At 32.2% G+C, this 17,123-nt stretch overlaps 1 pseudogene; it reads right to left on the reverse strand.

The window, feature by feature from the left end:
• Positions 1–13,737: 13,737 nt before the first annotated feature.
• On the reverse strand, positions 13,738–16,249 carry LOC134264800 (uncharacterized; annotated as a pseudogene).
• Positions 16,250–17,123: the final 874 nt, after the last annotated feature.

Below are 17,123 nucleotides of genomic sequence, written 5' to 3' on the forward strand. Positions count from 1 at the left end.
TTTAATAGAGAATGCCAAAAATCTTGCATCTTTAACTTTTTGTAAGTAGCTTTTTCCAGTAGAAAAAAACCTGTTCAGAACATAACTTTTAATAAAAATGATATTGGGACTTTTTCTGTGTAAAAGGAAAATTGACGATGGTGATGACTGCATACAGTTTCTCTCATTGTTAAGTTTACCGTTAGTGATTAACGTAAATAGTTGATGAAAACATCAGTACATAGAATGCTGTCGTCATAGCAGACTCAATAGTGTTATCTGGGGTCTACCAAGTAGGTATAGGTTTAAAAATAATTATCAACTAGAGCCGAGCTCGTTGCAAAGCAACGAGTAGCTCTTCCGTTGGAGCTGTGGACAGGAAGTACCGACCTTGGGTCAAGGTCACTGCACTTTCTTATGTAAACAACCTTTTCTTCTCATCAAGAGCCTCCAGTGAATCTTAATTACAAAGTTATGCTTAAACATTTTTTTCTCTCTCAGTGACCTTGATTTGCCAGAAAGACCTTTGATCAGGGTGACATGACACAACCTCCAATCATAAGTAATCTATGTTTCAAGTAAGAGCCTCCAATGATTTTCACTTACTAGTTCATAGCCTGGAAAAGAACAGATTTCTTCTGTCAGTGACCTTGATTTTAACAGAATAACCTTGGCTCTTTGTCAAGACAAACCCTCAATCTGAAACAACTTTTAGAAATTCATAACTCTGACAGGTGTTTTACAACTTTTCTGTCATTGGCCCTGAATTTGTTAAAATGACCTTATTTTAAGTCATCTGAAAAAAGGCGGACTATAAGCAATTTGTATCAAGTATGAACTTAAACAAATACACTGAACCAAACTTCTAAGTGTTCACCTAACATTTTTGAAGTTTTAAAGGACGAATGCGAACAAAAAATAATGTTTTCATTTTTTGGTTAATGATGCATATTTAAGTTCGATGTTGCGTAAATTTCATGTTAGTATCTCGTCAGAATTTTAAGCAAAGTGTCAAGGAAATGGTGTACCCTCAAAATGAAAATTCACACAAAAAAATCTTGATTGTGTAAGACCCACTACTCGCTCTAATTACTAAAAGAAAATCTTAATTGTTGGATACCATGTACCCCTGAATAGGAGATTGACCCATCTGCTGCCACACCTACATGTACTGCATTGATCTTTCCAAACCATTGTGAGAAAAGGGGGTGGGGGCTTGGACATTTCTTTTAAAATCCCAAATGTGTTCAATGGGATTCAGATCCGGGAATTTGACAGTGTATCGTCATACAATTGCCATTTGGTCAATATCCTTGGGTTTTTAGAACGTTAGTGCGCCGCTTTCAGGATAATTCACACTGTTTGAGCTGATATAAGACTGCCTTGAGCACCAATTTCTTATCATATCCGTACGATTGAAATGATTTGTTTCCATGTTTTTAACATTTTTTCAGGACAGTTTAATTTAACACTCTTTTAACCTGGTGTGACGCGAAATTTTCTTATCAGAAGAAGATCAAAGTCACTTCCGGTGTGGTTAAATTTTGTCAAAAACTTTCAAATTGTGATAATTTAGTGATGGAAAATGATCACAGCCTATAGAAAAATTTGTTTAAATGAGTTTTGATACTGTTTGACAATTTTAAAAAGTAATATCAAGTACAATTAAGCACTAAAATAAAAGTAAGTAAAACGTGGTGTAAAGATGGTCCAGATATCAACATTCCAAAGGCTCTCCCTTCTATCTCAATGGTCATTTAACCAATATTTTGTGTTTTTTTAGTGAAACTAGTTTTTTTAAATTTGATAATGATCACAAAAAGATGCTTATTACACAAAACACATGCCGCAAAGTACAAATTTATTGTTTTTAAGCTTCGTCACGGAACATTTGTTTTCATCAGTGATATTGAATTTTCATTCTACAATTGTTGAGAAGACTCATTTGTTGATTTAATTTGAAAATATCATATCATTCTATAAAGTAGTTTTTATATAAAAACATTTATTAAAGTGAACACTTAGAAGTTTTGTTAAGTGTATAGTCAGAATGAAAAAATACTATTTTCTGAGTCAAAATCGTAAAAAAAAACCCTTTTTATCACAAGCAATCTATGTATCAAGTATGAGCTTACAGATATTCTCGATTACATATAAATGAATGCAACAAAACATTAATTCTTTCTCCAGTGATCTTGAATTTCCCGTAATATTGCCTTGAATATATACAATGACACATCCTTGGATCATTTGAAATCTTTGTATCGAGTACAAGCTTCTGGTTTCTTTATGTTATAGCCTGGCCTTCTGGGAAAAACTTTCAGGGACAGACAGACATATGGACAGTTAAACAGACCGTTTCATTCCCGTCCCATCCACACTACCCCCCAAAATACACAATCACTTTGCAAGGGAAAACTCTAGTCATGATTTTAAAAAAAAGTAATCTTTTTTATATCAGGAAGTTTTCATAAATATGGTTTCTCATACTTGCCCTGAAGCTCGTAAGAATAAAATTTCAAAACGACCCCTTCTTTTTTTTAACTGACCGTTTTCTTCATTGTTTTCATTTAATATCCCCCAAGGTTGCCCGCATAGCGCAGTGATTAGAGAGACTGCTCTATAGTCGCGAGGTAAGGATCCTGCTCCTTACGTCGTGGTTTCGAATCCCACTGTGGGACGTGGGGACCTGTTCTTCCGATGAGACCGTATAAAACAAGGTCCTGTGTCGCTTTAGGTGCTGGCACAAAAAAGATCCCTCCCTGCTCAAAGGCCCTAAGTGCCGATTATAAGACAATTAATGTTTAACTATGGTGCCGGTTATGATTTTAACAGTTTAAATTAGGAAATAAAAGTGTGTAATTACATGATAAATTTCTGATATTCAGTACACGTAGCTGCAGATTGTTATATAAGTTCTTAAATTTTCGATTCCGTACATTCGATGCGGGTTTATTACTATTTAGTATTTACATATTCATTGTATTACCTGCTACTGATATTTTTAAAATCACGGAACAAAATTAAAATGTTAGCACACTATACTAATCATTTACAGGTTTTGAATAAATTATTACACAAATTAAATTCATTGCTTTAAAATCTTGAATTATTTTTCAACTTGACTATTCAACTTGTAATAAAAATGGACATTGTGCAAGCACAGAAGTCACTTATGAAGTTTACAGGTGCGGAGATACTTATCGATGTTTAGTCCATTTCATTGAGTATAATTCTAATTAGATCCTTATGATTCGGAAGATTTTCTTTAAAAGTTTAAAACTGAAATAGCCATGGTAAAAATCTGTGATGAAAAAAAATGTGTTTGGGAAAATTTGTGTTGAAAACAGATTTATTTGTGAGTTAAAAGCACAAATTAAGTTTGTGCAATTAAATCAATATTGGTTGAAGTTAAGTAACCGCAGATCGCCAGTCCTTACGCTATGAATCGTCAAAATGAAAAGTAAAATTACACATTGAAATAACGAACTATAAAAATTAAAGATTGATTAATGTACATATAACATAAATACCCCAGCGTTTTGTTCTAAAGTCTAACCTAAGATATTTTAAAATATTTTTGAAAGATTCGATTTAGTTACAGAAAATAATGTTTTCCGTAAGTTTGTAAAATTAGATTTAACATTCGACCACGCTGTGTAAATTAATGTCAACAAGCGATGGAAGGAATGATTGGTCGCGTAATTGTAAACAAACACAAAGCCTAGAAAGCTGTTTTAGATAAACATGTATCACGATCAAATTTAAAACAAAGAGAAGCCAACATATTAATCTCAAATATCCGACAATAATAATTTTCCATTAATTGTAAAATAGTTTTAATACATCAATTATTTTGTCTATGACTACGGGGTCAATGGTTCGCCGCGGTGTGTCGCTTTGGATTTTCTTGGACACGTGTAATCGTAAGATTATGCAATGGTACACACGGTTAAAATCTGGGTTCCAGGTGAATGTGAGAATCGCGCGGTAAATAATTTTTGTATTATTTGACTCTTTAAAAGTTCTTTTTATGAGATCCGGGCGTTTATCGTTTTCGTTCATATTGTTTGTGTTCATATTTAAACGAAGAAAAGATACTATAACTCGTGCTTTTTCTATAACTCTTTCCCTTGGAAAGATCTTGATTAATAAAATGAAAATGATGCCATTGAATACTCTGAACGGGAACCAAAGAACACGTTTAAAACCTAATTTTAAAAAAAGAGATATGATACAGCGTTGTAAAATATTTATTACTCACGGCAAGTTTACTGCAATTCTACGCATAAAGACTAAAGAGTTTTCCTTCAATAGCAAGATGAGAACTGTCTAGCTTTCTTTCCTATAATACGTAAGACTCGAACAAAATAATATTTTCATAGGACAGAGATAGTATTAAGGAACAATTTAATATATTTAAAAAAATGAATTTAACCATTCTGTGTTTTTATTTGTGTATAACTGTGGGTCGCTGGATTACCCGCCGATTGATTCCCGGTGACCGACTTTGCCCCGCGTTATCGAAGGAGGCGCGTTATATAATTGTAAACAAACAAGGTGAATGTAAAGGCGTGCGCTTAGTAAAAAAGCATGACAATTTGGGAAAAAAAGCACAAAACACTTCAAGAACTTTATTCTAAAGAATATTAGCATCCAATGTAGCCATGATTTTTATTTAAAGTAAGTGTGTTTTATATACACGCATGAGAAGCTCTCATTTACGAGCTGAGCGAAAAGAATTACCTGTACATATATAGGTCATGCATCTAGCTCATTTTAAACAAGACTAGAACAAAATAACAATTTCATAAGATCAGTAAGATGTTAAAGCACAACTTTATTATCAAAAGTCATTCGAAATATTAATCGTTTTTAAGATATATAGCAAAAACTTTCAAGGGCACTAGATCCCTAATTTTAGGGGCCAGCCCCTTTTTAATAATATCAAATGAAAGCTTTTGCAATAATGCACAACTTTTATTCAATATGTCTTAACAAAATATTTTTAGTTTTCAAGAAAAAAAGGAAAATATGTGTGAATTTTCACTCTTTTAGGCGTTCTAATTTTTGACCCCTATAAAGCGCCATTTTGAATACAGAAATCGAAAAACAAAAACCGATGTACACAACTTCAATCCTTCTGTTACCTAAAATCAGTAAAATTTCTGCTCCAGCTTTTGTGGTCTCTGAGCCTTTATCCGGAAACGAAAGCATATAATTTTTCTTATAAAGGGAAATAACTCATAAGCCGAAGTAAAATTTTAAAATGTTAGACATCATTCTGATAGAGTTTATTACCATCTATAATGTCTGAAAATTTGAGCAAAATCTATTAAGAAATGAGTGAGATATGAGGCATCAAAGTTGGCGTCTAGGAAGTAGAAGAAAAAAAAAAGAATAATAATCTTTACCAACAGAATCAGTAGAAGGTCTTCCGTTGGAAACGGAAGACCTTAATAATTGATAAAAAGAAAAACAACGAATCCGGCATCGCAATATACATGTAGTAACCAGGCGCTGCAACATGGAGGCATAGACTGTGTTGGGATGAGTATCTACGAAGAAGAATTGACATGTAACATATTAAGTCATGCACTGATCAGATACACACTTTACATTAATGTTGAAGCAATACACATTATGTATTAGTTAAACGATTTCCTTAACAATATATTTACGATCATTCCAATAACAGCGTGTCATTTAAATTTGTTTGATCGACCGTGGTAATATTTCACAAACCATTGCTCATCAATTTAATGTCTGATTTGAAAGAAACTAATGTTTTTTTGGATATTAAAAACAGAATCCAACAATACCCCGATAACTCTAACCAATCGTATTGAATAATTGTTTTCCAGCGCGGCATTTATAGTTCCCGGCAACACGTGGTCACTCAAAGCCCGTTTACTGTCTCCAAAAAGCACGTTTCATATTTCTTGTGATTTAAATGAATGAACGGGGTTAATATTGATACGTATGAGAACATTTAAAGCATGGAATAGGTCATACTATACATTGAAACTATAAAAATATGTACATTTTATTGCAGTACACGGAGACTGGTCAGAGTGGAATGATTGTTCTGCTACTTGTGGTGGAGGAGTTCAACAGAGAATAATTAATAGAGCCTGTAATAATACTAAAACTGGCGGAAACATCTGTGAGGGTTCTAAAGAGACAAAAGAGCGCAGATGTAATACTCAGACCTGTCCAGGTGAAGTTTTGGAGATTTTTTTTTTTGAATCAGTATAATTTTGAATTACATCTTAAATTTTTTTCGGGATAAAACATTGATTTTTTTTCTGTTACCGTGAAAAGTTATTGATTATTCATTATATTGAACATCATATTAAAATGATAGCAGATTAAAGAAAAACCTCTTAAAACATAAGAAAAATAAAAGGTAGGTGCTCTAGAGACAAGTTTGCCCACTGCAAACCCCGCTGAGTGTTTTAGTTATAATCGGATTGATGCTAGAAGCCGTTTTATAGAAAGAATGGAATTGAAAGCACTGCGATTTGTACGAGAGATGTAAGTTAATAATCAACTTAACTGCATACTTTATTAGCAAATAATGTCATCATATATACTGGTCATTAAATTTGCAAAATGCTGATTTCAAATATGATTGCACAGTAGATTTCTTTGTCTCATCATTTATGTCAGTATTCTGCCTCGCATAAGAATATATTCAAAGAAAAAGGGGCTGTCAACTCAACTGTAACACATATTGATTACCTTTGTCGATGATTTTTAAATTATCCATTAATCTAAATAAAGTTCCTCATTTCCACATATTTCATCTTATAGTCGAATAAAATGCAACATTTCTTTTTTAATCTTCTGAATGTGATTCTACATTAAACGAGAAAAAGAACAGGTTTCCCAATAATAGGGGAATCAAAAGTCATATGTCTCAAGACCTCATAGCTATTGCTTATGAGAAACTCAATTTTTGTTGGAAGATTCAGAATGTTTTTGAATTTAAGGTGAAAGTTTGAAGATTGTAATGATTGATTGTACATTGTTTAACGCCCCTCTCGAGAATTTTTCACTTATATGGAGACGCCACCACTTGCCGGTGGAGGGCTACAAATTTTGTCCTATGCTCGGCACTCAGGGCCTTTGAGCAGTGAGGGATCTTTTTCGTGCCAGCACCTACTGCGACACGGGGCTTCGGTTTATACGTTCTCATCCGAAGGACCGGTCTCCGAATCCCGCAGTGGGATTCAAACCCGCGATGTAAGGATTGACTCCTTACTTCGAAACTCTAGAGCAGACGCTCTAACCAATGAGCCATGTGGGTGACGAAAGTTTGAAGATCAATGACAAGATAGAGTATCAAAAATAAAAAAAAAAAAACATATTGTCAAATGTCCTACAATGTGTTTCTATTCTTTAATTTGTGACATTTTAGTCAATGGTCAGTGGTCGTTATTTGTTCCATTTGGAGACTGGAGTCAGTGTTCATCTTCTTGTAACAATGGAACAAAAGCACGTGTAAGAATCCGTACTTGTTCCGAACCATCTCCATTGTATGGCGGAAAACCATGTGTTGGTCAAAGCATATCCACAGAGACCATAACATGTAACATGCAACCATGCAGTGGTACGATATTTATTACTACTTCCTCTGTTCACTAATAATTTTCTTGGAATTCTAAATGTAAATTTTACTTTTAAGGAAACCCTTGGTCTTTTCAAAAAATCTTATCAGTGGAAAACCCATTTATACTCGATTGCTTAATGTTAGCCTTTCAAAAGACTAATAAATACATGTAAATAATACTATTACTTGGATATAAATGTATTTTGCCTTTCTATTTTGACTTTTTACAAATTATATATTACCTCATACCCTAGTGCTTATATGATTCAAGCAGAAAATTTTATTCTAAATTTTAGAGAAACAAGACCTCTCACGGACAACATTTATTACAATTGCTTTGGTGTCATTAGTTCTGTTTATATTTGGCGGTCTTCTGATATGCTTGTACGGTCGATATAAAAGAACACTTACGACACAGTCAGTTCCACAATCACAACCAGAAGTATACAGGGAAATCCATGGTTTGGATATAACGAACAATATCTACGATGTCCCATCATACGCGGAATACATTCCTACTCCACAACAGCTGAACAGACCAATGTTTTTGGATGTTCCAAACACTATAACAGAAGAGTTTCCTATTGAAAGTAATGAGAAACCAATGTTTAAAAGCAGAAATAGCTACATAACTGTTTTGCCAGATGAATCTAATAAACCGGAGCAATCTGCAATTGAAGATCGAAAAGATTATTTAATCTGCTTTCGCGACATTGAGGAATCAGAGAAATCCTATGAAATGCAGATTACCAATATTTAATAATTAAAACGGGAAGATAGAAAAATATACTTAGAATAAAGAAAACTTCAAATATAACAAAACTTTAATTACGAGGGGTGTTCAATAAATAATGTCATCAGCTCGATGACTTACAACATAGAAATCAAATGACATCAAACTTGACTTTCTCTAATTATTGAATCTTTAATGAATTGATAACAGTTTATGTGACCACTTTTCATCGCATGATTTCATTGTGGGAAGCTTGAAAACAAGGGCTACTCGAGACACTGCATTAAAAATGAATGGTCAAGAATCAGTAAACTAGATTAAAATCAAACGTTTCATTAAAGCTGCTGTAAAACTTGTTAATTTCCCAAAAATATATTAACTGATTGACTGAAATATGTGAAATTTACAGCAACTTATGTCTCTTTCATACACACAGGAACAGGTGACTTTCAATTTACAAAAATTATATAATGGGTATAAAAAATGGGTACCGTTCTTGTCAACAAGTACACACGACAACCAATGTATATTAGCGATAATTCAACAAATTATCACTGATTATGTTCTATTGACTTTGAGTTACATAGCAAATTTGATAGAAATCATTTTGGGGGTAGTTCACACTGTTTTAAAGAAACATTTGATAGTAAAAAAGTTTTATGCTCAAAAGTCACCCTATATTTTTAAAAATGAGTGAAAACGAGAGCGCGGTAAAACATCTAAATAATTATTTTTAAAAAATCAGAAATTGTTCTTATCCACGTTTTTCTGAAATTCAAACAGATCATGAAACTTGAATCTATTTTGCATTAAAACCCTCAAAAGAAATTTAGAATAAGATGTACTTGTCAAAACTGCAAAGGCCTAAGAGGATAAAAAATTTGCAAGAATACAAAAAGAGTTTTGTACGCTATTTTCTTAAATATTAGCGGTCTTGTTGTTCAAATTCATATAGAGGGAGGCAGTTCATTTTTTGGAGGAGTCTAGTAAGCAAAATTTTTGCCGAAAAATTGAAAAGTTGATGAGAGGAAGGAAACAGAGTGAGGAATTCACAACATTAAATTTCTTCCTGACAGCGTCCAAATCCACAGGCCATGGAGAGTAAAGGAGTTTTGGAGTAAACAGAAAGTTAATGTTTTGTCACACCTACAATATTCGCCAGATCTTTCAATCTTTGACTTGTTTCATTTCCCAAACTTAGGAAAACACATTTCAAAAAGAAAAAAACAAGTACAGGAAAACATAGGATCCGCCATTTTTCAGTATACGAAGGGTCATACTTAGAACTGTTTTCTAAAAACAAATAGAAATTGAATAAAAATGTTACGGACATGTGTTTTAATTAAAAGAGAATATTTTAGTTAAATCAATAAGACAAAATCATAGAAAAGCGTTTTCTGTTACTTTCCGAGTACTGATGACATTATTTATTGAACGCCCCTCGTAATGTGATTTTGATAATGAGAATGAAAATGAAAAAAATAGAGGATTTAGATGCTAAATAATTAGATCATTATCCTTTAAAATGGTACAAAAAGCATGTGCTTACACAATACTATAGACATATTTTAATGGAATTTTTGAAAAGTACCATACTAGTAAAAATATCACATGATTTCAATATTTGTCATGTATCTGTACATTGTATTGAATAATAGTCTCAAATACATTGTGTCAACTTCATCATTCCTTACCGTCTTACCTTGTATATAGTTGTAAATTGAATATTAAGATCAAGGAGTCATTGAGATACCTTTCTATCTAGTGTCTGTTATAAGATATACTTTATGACATAATGAAAGCTTTTCAAAATCGTGTTTGTTTTAACACTGGATATTATATTCATTCTGATAGAGAGAGCCCTATTTCACTGGAAGATCATATAATCAAGAAGCTAAAGTGACCTTATCTGATCATCGATTATGTATGCACGTTTATGTTTCTATATTCTGTTAATACACATGTCTGTCCTAATATGAGCACTGATCTTTATGTTTAGCAGTGTATTCATAACAAATAATCGCAATGAATGTATCTATATGTATATATCGTGTATACGCAAAGGAGCCTAAGAGATGCGTTTATTATACTGCACTTGTAAACAATTCTATTGGAAATATAGTATGAAAGGACTCTGTACTAAAATGATGTTTTAACAAATGCTAAAAGACAACTAGATATAATTTCAACGTACCTACGCTTGTAGTTTAATAAAGCATCTTTTAAAAGCAATTCCATATTCCCTGTGTTTATAGTTACATATAGATTGTACAAATAAACAAAAAGTGGGTGACTAGATTGGTACATGTTTTTACACTAATAATTTATCACAACTTATTATTATTGATACATTTAATATTAGTTATACTTAGTCATTATTTACACACTAAATTATCTACATATTTTTTCTCATTTTCCCAATCATGACTATACAGACAGGGGGTGTGACTGGCTGGGCAAAGAATACTCACTCCCCCAGGGCACCTGATCCAAACAATTTATATGTGTTATGTTCCGGAGAATAAAACAATTACAGTTAAACAATATTAAAACAACTTGAAGGAAGTTGGTTCCTGTTATCAAAAGTATTGAAAATTTTTTGTCAAGATTATTTTGAGAACCGACTCACAAAAATTAATTAAAAGATAAAAAAAAATGGTGTCAGTGCTCTTATTTAAGCACTTTGGGGCGATTAATATGAACTGACCTTTTTGCACTACAATTACGTCTAGCACATCAATCAATTGATCAAGGATTTTTTACTTTAATATTTCATATCCAAATGAATTATGAAATCAAACACAATCTTTTTTTCAACATAAATACATGTAGTCACATTAAAATTTGTGATAAAAAAAATTGGTAGTATTGTGAGGGCTTGAAAAAAAGTGCAGTACCCAAATTTTTAGGGAAATGTTTACTGCGTCAACACACAAAATAGTGAAATATCACAAAACCTGGCAAGCAAATATTTTGCAATTTTAAACCGAATTAAGACAATAAGCACCATCAAATTTTTATCAATGGATTAAAAATAGTTGCTAGTTATATTCCAGACAACAGTTTATAAACACAATTCATTGTCAGATCGCAAAAAACTTGTCGATATGATGTCATTTTGGTAAACATGACGTAATCTATGTGCCGGGATAGGCAGATCAAGTCTGTTTGACATTTAAAAATTCATTTTATTATTAAACAGAATATTATTTACACAATTTAGGCTATGAATACCAATGGAAAATACCCTGACCTGAAATAAAGCAAAAAATTGGTTGCTTTGTGTTATAGTTACCATAAAAAACAAGTTTGAAAAATGACATTTTTAACAAGTTTAGAGTCCCATAGTTAACAATTGCGACAAAGCAAACAGTTGGCATGGACTGTTGTCTAAAGTTGAAAGACTGATGTATTATATATGCATGATAAACATGTTTAGTAAATTAATTATTAACTTGTTAAGGTTAGGCCAAAATAAATAAGGTATTTTAATTGAAAAGTAAAATTATATGTAAGGTCATAAGTAAGGTCAAGGTAAAAAAAATGATTGACACAAATTAATTGCTCTCAAATTTATTGCAGCGTATTATATTTGCTTTTATAAAGTTCAACTTGGTAATGACACTGAACGGAAAGTTGCGTTTAATTCAGAATTAAGTTCCATTTACAACCCAATTAAACATCAGATTTAGACATATAATACGAATTTAATATAGATTTATACTAGAGATATAATTGGAATTTACTTAGAAGTAAAATTTTTCGTAAGCTAAATTAAATGGGAATTAAACTTCAATTAAATTAAATTCACATAAAAATCTTTTTATACACCAAGCTTAATATTTTATGTGGAGTTTTACTTCACTTTTTCATGACATTTAATATTTATATACACAATGTTTAGGATTTTATGCGGAATATCACATATAATTAACTATTTTATTTCACTTTTTCATGACATACTAGTATAATAGTTTTATACATCAAACATAATATTTTATGTGGAGTTTCATGTAAAAATTTATTGTTTTGTTTCACTTTTTCATGACATTTAATTTAAAAAAATAATATCAAGTTTAAAATTTTATGTGGAATTTCACATAAAATAAGCTTATTTTATTTCATGTTTTCATGACAATTATTTTAATATAATACATTAAATGATTTTGTTTGAAGTTTCATGCTCGCTTTTTATACAATGTAACATGATGCTAAATGAAGCATTATTTCACTTTAAAGTCCATTCCATTATGAAGTACTCATGTTAACCCCATTTTAAATATGAGAGACACCATATTCAACAAGTGTACATTCCTTTGAGCAAAAGGATGGCTAACAGGGCACTAATGATATTCACAGAGACTAATTTAACATCATTTATTAATATTAAGAACAAATAAAAAGTTTCATATAGGCAAAATCATTTAATAATTTGAAAAGTAACATCACATTGCAGGCCTGTATCGCTTAATCAACAATTTCTTACAATGTTCAACATTTAAACTACCAACCAGTATTAAAAACACATTACATTGGTTACTTTTACCCCGATTAGTGTCATTTTAGTTGTGCAAGTTGTTTCCATAAACTGATGACCTTCAAGACAATCCAAACACTAAAACATTTTGATTGTGCAGTAACAGTGATGTGACCACTAGCTTATTACTAAATTTCATAAAAATTCAAATATGTACATTCATTAGATCAAAATAAAATTATTGACCACTTATTTTGCTTTTTCATAGTACAAGTAAGCAAAATTGATTTTTATTTATGATAAATTTTCTGTCTTTAAACAATTCTAAACATTTTTCATGTATTAAATACTCTACATGTACCTTTTTATGCATCTGTTTTGAAAAGAAATCTCAAGATTTTTTTTCCTACTGTGCACAAGACTTAATTTTCTCAAAGGTCAACAAACGTTTTTCATCAGTGTTAGGAGGGTCCTTAAAAAATTAAATGTTCTTAAAAACATTTAGAGAATTAATTAGACTTAAGTTGCAAACAAAAATCAATGAACATGATATAACATTTCATATACAGCAGATAAATTATACTTCTGAATAATTAAGTGTATTTATAACATCATAAACTTCTCCAGTGAACAGGGAAGAAAAGTCGGATCACTACGTCACGTGATAGCGTAAAATCAACAGTAATTTTAATAGAGTAATACACATTAGGTATATAATAAAAAGGGTTAAAACAGATGTTTCTTTGTTAAGGCAATCATTTTTTATATAACTTAAAAGCAATATGAATTATGCGACTAGTTTTTTTAGATAAAAATGAATTGTGTGAACAAGAGAGAGAGAGCAAACAATTGCAATAAAATTGATTACAAGAAAATTGATAAAGAAAATTTTAAAATGCAAAAAGCTAATAACCCCCACCCCCCACCCCCAATTTACATCGTGATCACACAAGCAAACACCCATTCACACTCATGTTCCTTTTGAATAGGAGTGGAATTTTGCCTTACAGATGGAACATTTCCTTTAACCCTTTTCATCATCTGCCGCCGTGAACGCTTCGACATAGTTCGTTCGTATTTACTGTCCAATTCATCAAGGATTCTGATGAATTCATCGGACCTCCAAGGGAGGGGCTTTGTTCTCCAAAAGCTGTCTTCATCAGAGTTTTGCTCCTCCTCTGATGACATGTAGCTCAATTCAAGAGCACTTGAGACTCGCTGTTTTTTGCCTTATCCCAACCCGACTTCTTCTCAACCATACTCCTTCTACACTGCAATTACTATAAGCAAACAGAAATTATGAATACATAAACATCATGTAGCATTTTTGTTTGTATACATATTTTTAATTTTCTGAAAATCCATATGGAATATTCTGTTAATACAAGATATGTACCCTCTTTCTTTGCTGTAGTGGAGCATTTTGTTCTTATGTTGCTCCATTTTTCCTGTTCTTTCTTTTTGTATTTTTTGAGCCATAGACTCAAAATACCGAGCAACTGCAACTATAAGAAAAAGATAAATTTGTACATGTATCTGAAAGTATAAGTGAAGACAATAAAATCATTACATATATGCAGAAAGATTCTACATTGGTAGTATGAATACAATTAGCTATGCCATTCAAGGCTTGTGTGTTTATATTTATTTGATTTTGATTAATCATCCTTCAAAAAAAGACATATTCGTTAAAATCAATAGGTCAATAGTAGGGCATCATTTACACTTTTCAAATAATTTTCAATTCAGCTATGGTTAAAAAAACCACAAAACAAAACAATTATAAATACATTTAAAGGTACAAGAACTCTCAAAATAGAGTTTATTCTTTTGATAAGTTTTGTAGAAGAAAACAATGAAACATTGGCCCTTATCATAACTTCTCTCAACTGTAATAGCAACAATTTCATAATTGTAAAATGTACTGTATTCCAGAGTTATAACTTTTCCTGGCAGTTGTACGTTATGAAAAAAAAAAAAATAAATTAAATAAAATGGAATATACATTTTTTCATCAGTGCAGCCATTGTTTTGTTGTACTTCTTCATAAATCTTTGAAATTCGATGCAATGACTATTAATTTACTTAACAATTTTGAGACTGAGGTTCTCAATGCAGAAAAATAGAAAGTTACGGTCGTAAGAGGTGACATGCTTTACAAATTCAAAATAGTTCACTGTTCTTAACTTAAAGTAGTTCACTGCTATCTCATACTAGTTCAGTGTACACAACTTCTGAAGATCTGGTTGACTTGTAAACCCATTTTTCACATCAAACTTAAATGGCAGTTAAAAGGCCTATATTTTATATCACTAGTGTTAGATGGGTGATAAGCATTCACCAAATCTGCGTAGGAAACTTGCCGTTTATAATCCCTCCTGCACATCATGATACAGCCCTTTTACTAACTGTTTCACAGCCTGTGTGGTGGCCTTGTTCACTTCGGATGATACTCTAAAAATGTGAAAGTTAATAAATTTTATATTGTCTCAAAGGCTTTTAACACTTATTTCCACATAATTATTTCTCCTGGGGAGAACCTTTGACTTGAACTCGGACCAGCCTGATGAAGGGATTCAACGGATGGCATTCTAGGAAGCTGGAGGAAATCAAGTTTTTTATCATTATCTGGATTATTGGGCAGGACTGGCAAATTAGTTCTGCATTTGAATGTCAAAAGTCATCATGTCAAGTTCTATGTTCAGCTGACTTTGATATGTTAAAAAAAAAACATACAAACATATATTGTATTTACCCAGATATATGTGAACATATATCTTATAGAAACTGTTCATTTATATCTCTGGGAGGAGAAGTTTATGGATCTTGTCAATCTCGTCACAAGCGATCTTCATTTGTCATGGCGTACTGACATTCAAACGATGGAAAAATCATTGAAGAAGTTGGATCAGGCGAACTCTGCCCGGGAATAATTCGGTACTTTTTGAAAAACAGCTTCATCGTAGGAAATGAAAACCGTGTTCACTTGTTTGCAAAAGTCTTGTGGCTCGCATCACTCCCAAATGTGTACAGATATCACTGTGGAAAGCCTTTTGAGTTATGGAGACAGAATTTTTTTGACAATTTTGGAGCTTCTGCTTTCATTCAAGTTCAGAGAATCAGTAGTAAATACATTTGTGCTGATGGTAACTTTTTAACAAGTATGTATCATATGTTTGTCATGTTCTTGAAGGTGTTAATGTGTGAACAAGATTAAATAAGGTTCATGTATTTTAATTGCTGTATTGATAAATTAAGGCGTTTGGGAATGATGCATCCTCTCTGGAAGGATGAGCGTCCTGTGCCAGGTGGTGTCGGCCATCTTGGAAGGATGTGCGTCCTGTGCCAGGTAGTGTCGGCCATCTTGGAAGGATGTGCGTCTTGTGCCAGGTAGTGTCGGCCATCTTGGAAGGATGTGCGTCCTGTGCCAGGTGATGTCCGCCATCTTGGAAGGATGAACTTAATGTGACAGGTGTAAAATATAAATGTGTCTGGAGATTTCATTATCTGTTCAATGTTTTTTTAAGTGTGTGTTTTAACATTTGAATTATTAATTGTATCATTGGTACTTCAGAAGTCAAATGTATTTTTGCATTTTTTAGACCATTATTATCCTTTTAAAGAAGTAATGGAATAAGTTGATTCATACCATGTTCGTTTAAATGAAATAAAAACGCAGGTAGGTTAAGGTTACAACCAAATATTCTACTTGCCTATATGATATGACGTCATAGTAAGCTATATGACGTGAGGTTTAGAGATAATAATTTCTTAAAATCGATATGTAAGATTGATTTGAAGTAGTAAAAATGAATCAAAATATGAAGAGGCATAGTGTAAACGGAATTTTGTCGTTTCTTGGCCTCTGTAGTTATCACAAGGGTTACATACCAAACCCGTGACGTCATAACTGTTGATCATGCAGTAGCAGAGTGAAACTGAATCGTAATGAGAATCGATGTAAACAAACACATGTACAAGAAATTGGAGTTTAAGAGCATTTAGAATGAATATCATGTCTGATTCTTGTGGGAATAAAGCGTATGAATAAGGTATGGTAATAGAATTTTGCAATTTCCTCGTAGAATTATAGCAGGGAGGGTGTTTACTTGCCGATCAGCCTTTCCTCTGTGGTTCGTAACAAAAAAGATGCAAAAGTTTAACACTACGCCGCATACCTTGAAACTTTATTTTTGTTTCTATCTAAAGTTCTTATTCTTTTGTTTTTGGAAAGTGCTGCTAGAATCGTATGGTTTACGGGAATTGATGCTTTTTCTTCAATGTTATGAACAAAATGTATAAATTTTGGGAAGGTTTCG

This window comes from Saccostrea cucullata, unplaced genomic scaffold (genome assembly GCF_032062105.1).
Source record: "Saccostrea cucullata isolate Sc308-1 unplaced genomic scaffold, CSIRO_AGI_Scuc_v1 ctg409, whole genome shotgun sequence".
Lineage (NCBI taxonomy): Eukaryota > Metazoa > Mollusca > Bivalvia > Ostreida > Ostreidae > Saccostrea > Saccostrea cuccullata.